The following is a 4,877-nucleotide window of genomic DNA, read 5'->3' as shown; positions in this document are numbered from 1 at the left end:
CGCAGATGCGGCTCCATCCTCCGGCTGAGGCACCGGGTGCTGCTCAGCCAGCTGTGGGTGCTGTGCCGCGACGAGGCGGTGGCGGCGGCCAGCCCAGAGCACGACGAGGAGGTCTTTGGCCTTAAGACCAGCCAGACCCTCATCCTCGTCTGGACCACCGGCCTCTGCGTGGTCACCTTTGGGTGAGTCGCGGGACAGCTCCCAGGGCCTCACGGCTGCCTGTCCTGCCCCACGGGGCCCGGCCCTCTCCCCGGCACTCTCCCCGCACGGGCGAGAGCTCCGTGGGGCCCGTGTGGGTCCAGAGCAGCAGCGGCAGCAGCAGCCTGGGCTGAGGCTGTTTCTGCTCTGTGCTGCAGGTCGCAGGAGGTGAAGCAGCTCTGGCTCGACGCCATCCTCAGGTCGGCCCTGCTGGGGGTTCAAGCTGCCGGTGGGGCCAAGGGGGAGGGCGCGGAGCGCTCCCGAAGGAGCTGCCCGCGGACGTGCCCAAGGAGCGGTGGGGGAAAGGTGCACCCACGGCCACGCGCAGCTCCTGGCGCAGCAGCGGGAGCTGCTCTGCCTCGTGCTTGCAGATGAGCATGAGGCGCCGGGAGCCGCCAGCACAGCTCCTGCCGTGCGGGCATGGGGACCCCACGCCGCTGCCGCGTGTCCCCATGGCGGGGAGGCCCATGGGCAGCAGGAGCGAGGCCGTTGCAGGGCTCGTGCTGCCAGGCAGCGCTGCTGGAGGCTGCGCAGGCTGCGGGGCCCTTGTCCGCGCTGCTGGGGCTGCCGGGAGGGAGAGCAGCCAGGGCCGGGGCTGACGGAGCTCTTTGCGCGCCCTTCCCTGTGCACAGGCAGAGCCAAGGAGCCCCGGGAGCCAGGGTCACCCGCCTGCCCTCCCTGCGGCTCCTCACCAAGGTGGTCGGCTTCTACGGCCCCGTAAGTGTCCGCACGGCCTCCGCTCCGCCCCGAGAGCCGCTTGGCTTTCCCACCCGACCACGCAACGGGTTGCTCACGGAGGCACCTTGCTCTCTCGCCCAGGAGGCGTCGCTGACGGCCAGGACCGTGGAGGCGCTCATTTTGGCAGAGGTGAGCAGTGGCTGCCTTTGCCCGGCCCTCAATGGCTGCGGCCGGGCGGTATCTCAGCACGGTGCGGGCGCCTCTCCCGGGTGTGCAAAGGGAGCCAAGGCCCCGGGCTGGGGCAGAGCGCGGCAATGCCGCCCAGCTGGAGCAGCGCGCTCGCGGCCTCGCTGCTGCGGGGCGGCTCGGTCGGCTGAAGCCCTTTCTTGCAGGCTGCAGCCAAGCAGTGCCCCCGGGCGGACCCTTCAGCCGTCGAAGAGGCACTTTGCTGCTCGGCTGGTGAGTGGGAAAAACAAAGCGGGGCGCTGCCTTCTTCCATCCTGCTTGCAAAGCGGCGCTTCTGCCAGGCTGCCTGACCTGCCACCAGCGGTGACACGCTGGAGCTCACGAGCCCCGCGGGCAGCCGCAGCTGCTCTTGCTCTCTCTCGCCATGCAAAACCTCGGTGCCTGTAAACGTGCTGCAGCACGTGGCGCTGCGCACAGGCGAAAGGCGCCTCAGGCCCATTTGCTGAAGCCGTGTTTGCTTTCCTCTTGCTTGCAGCAGACGGAGCCAAGGGAGGGCGGAAGGTGGCGATCTCATGGCCCCTGGCTTGGAGAGGAACCTCTGCCACCGGGGACTGCCCAGGGCAGCTAGGCTCCGGCCCCCAGCTGTCTCTCTTTGGGCAGCCTCTGGCCCTCATCTGCGGGCCAGGTGATGCCCTGCCCCAGCCAGTCCAGGTAAGCAAGCCTGGGGAGAGGGGTGTCCTGCAGGGATGCCTCCACTGCAGTGCCTGCAGTTCAGCATTCCCGCATGAGGCTGCACAGGAGACAGCGAGGGTACTGCCAGGGGACTCTGCGTGGAGCAAGAACGGCATGGTAAGCCGAGCCAAGCAGAGTGCAGCGACGAATCCAAGGCTGTCTGTTTGACAGGAGCTCCTGGACCTACTCTATGAGAGAGGCCCGGCCACCGAGGGCATTTTCCGGAAGGCGGCCAACGAGAAGGCACGCAGGGAGTTGAGGGAAGAGCTGGACAGAGGCACACAGGTTGATCTGTCAAGCAAACCCGTGCACCTGCTGGCAGTGGTGCTGAAGGTGAGTTCTGCTGACTTGTAGCTGGGAGAGCCCAGGGCGACTCTGCGTGGGCCCATGCCAGGGCCTCGATCGACCTAGGAGGGACTCCGTGCTAAAACTTGCCCAGAGGCACCACACTCCGAGGCTCAGGCTAAGCACCCTTGGGCATTTTCCTGTGCCAGGGGATGGTCAGCTCCAGCAGCTGCACCTTTGAGAGCAGCTAGCTCAAAGCTAGCTGCCTCCCAGGGAGTCACCGAAGTCACGGGCGTGCTGCTTCTCTGCTCCCTGCTAGTGCCCAGAGCCTCACATAGGTGCCTTGGCCTTGCAGGACTTCCTGAGGAACATCCCCTGCAAACTCCTCGTGGCCGACCTCTATGACAAGTGGCTGCTAGCGCTGGAGAAGCCCAGCCTGCAGGAGAAAATTGCAGGCCTGAGAGAGTAAGTTTTGCCACCCGTCCCACCGCTGGGGCTCAAAGCAAGAAGCAGCAGCCCCTGCCGCCTGCACTCCTCCTCCTGTTTGTTTGCGTTCCCGCAGGGTGGCTGGCCTGCTGCCTCCAGCAAACCACCTCTTGCTCCGGTGCTTGCTCTCTGTGCTCCACCACATCAGTGAAAGTGCAGAGAGCAACCGGATGGATGCCAGCAACCTGGCGATCTGCGTGGGGCCAAACATGCTCAGCCCCGACATGGACACCACGCTCCCGCTGGCCGTGCAGAAGGAGAGCAACGACAAGGTCTGTTGAATCCCGCACCCTGCTCCCCTCCCCTGAGCTGGGGCTGAGGCTGCCTTGCTCATAGCGGGCCGCACGAGGCTCTGAGCTCTGGCTGCGGCTACACAAGGTTGCTGCCGCCGCTGCAGAAACGTCCCTCAGGAGCACAAAAGGCTGCTCACGTCGTTTGCAGCGCCTCACACTGAACTCCGGGGCTTTCTGTGTGCAGGTGACGCTCTTGGTGGAGCTCCTCATCCACAACTGCGCAGCAGTATTTGGGGATGACGTTGCCTCGACCGAGGAGTCACGGGAGCACACAGGCAGCTCCACAGGTACGAGCACGGAGGGCTGCTTGTGCCATGCCAGGGCTGCTGCATCACTTTGTGTAACTGGATAGCAGCAGACATCTGTGGAAATGCCGAGAGGTACAGAGGGTTCAGGAGGGTCTGGCGGGGTTTCCCTAGTGAAGGCTTTCCAGTACTCCCATGCACAGGAACAAAGGTTTTGCCTTTGCATCCCGTGCCAGGGGGGAGGGGACATGGTGCTGCAGGGAAAGTGCCCTCACATCTTCCCATGGCCTCTAAAAGGTGCCTAACAGCTCACTCTCCCCACAAAACACCCAGGTGCTGCTCAGCAGAATGGTGCTGCCTGCAACAGCCCCGAGCCTGCAGCTGAAGGCAGCCCTGTGAACTGCCACCAGGAGCAGCAGCCCAAAGCAGCAAGTGCTTTGGGGAGCAGCACCTATCCCACCTGCCTCTCTGCCCCTCCGCTGACTAGTCAGAAGAAGGAGGTCAGCAACATGCCCAGGAGCTTCTCAGAGGCAGACCTGTCCTGCCAGAGCAGCAGCCTGGAAGGCAGGAGATGGGATCCGGGGGCAGCCAAAAGAGAGGAGCCTTTTCCCAGTCAGGAGACAAAGTGCAGCGTGGAGAAGGGGGCTCTGGAAACAACGCCTTGCCATCCTGCAGGCACGCTTATCAAATGGCACTCCCTTCCCACAATATCCTCCGGCTGCTCCCTGCAAAGCTCCTTTTCTCCTCTGATGGCTCGGTCTTCACCACCTCTTCACTAGTTTCACTCCCGAGCCGCCCCCCCCCCAAAAAAATCTTTCCGAAGAACGCCCAGGCTTTTCCCATCAAGCCCAAGGAGGACAGCCGCACACCCGGCACACACATCAGGAAGCGCTGCAGGGCGTTCTCTTGTGCAAAACACAGCAAAGCGCTCAAAAAAGTCCCACATTCTGGAGACCTGGAAGACAGGTGGATTCTGAGAGACTGCTCCTCAAGCAAAGGCAATCAGTTCTCCTGCAGAGCTGTCCAGGAGAAGAGGCCTGGTGAGAACAAGCCACTCCTGGTGCTGTATCAGTAAAGGTCTTGTTCCAGCTCAGCAGAGGAAGTGTTTAGAGAGGTGGGTGTAGCAGAGGAATCCAGGAAGACCACTCACTTAGGAAGAGCCTCCTAAGACCTACCTGACCACTCAGGTTCCCTGCTACACTTCCAACCATGAGACCCACAGAGTCGAAGCAGGACGTTCTGCCAGGCTGCCCATGCACCACCCATGTGCAGGACTCAGCAGAGGCATCTCCAAGGCATCTCCAAGGGACAGAGTTTCTTCCCTGAAGGCTTTGGGGGTGGAATGTGCAACCCGCAAGGTTCCCCTTGGAAGAAACTTCCCCGTGAGTTTCCCAGTGACCCCCTGTGGGAGCTTATTGACGGAGAGACTTGTCAGAGTCGTGCCAAGAGGCGACAATCTGTGGCACCCGTTGGAAAGGAGACCGGAAACGGGTGCCAGAATGTCTATGAGCAGAGGTCCCAAACACTCCTGCCCCTTCGGTTCCAAAGCAATTGTGAGCTTGGTGAGGAACCTCAGCGTTGTGGAGACCACCCTTCTGTGGAGTCAGTATTCTAGCCAGAGCTCTGCATGATTTCCTGAAGACCAGCTTTGCATGCAACTGTGAACCAAACCCCCTGGCAGTATTAAATGCTTTCCAAGAGGAAAAGTTGCCTGCCTCATCTCTGGCACTCTCCCTCCCTCCCTCCCTCTCTCCACACGCACGTTTACTCCAGA

General features: G+C 62.5%; 1 pseudogene; it reads left to right on the top strand.

Moving 5' to 3' along the window:
• The first annotated feature begins 575 nt into the window (after nucleotides 1-575).
• LOC134138886 (T-cell activation Rho GTPase-activating protein-like) lies at nucleotides 576-4,612 on the top strand (annotated as a pseudogene).
• The last annotated feature ends 265 nt before the right edge of the window (nucleotides 4,613-4,877 follow it).

This window comes from Rhea pennata, chromosome 3, assembly GCF_028389875.1.
Source record: "Rhea pennata isolate bPtePen1 chromosome 3, bPtePen1.pri, whole genome shotgun sequence".
Taxonomy (NCBI): Eukaryota; Metazoa; Chordata; class Aves; order Rheiformes; family Rheidae; genus Rhea; species Rhea pennata.
Note: the sequence above shows the minus strand (reverse complement) of the source record. Positions and strands in the feature narration are given on the sequence as shown.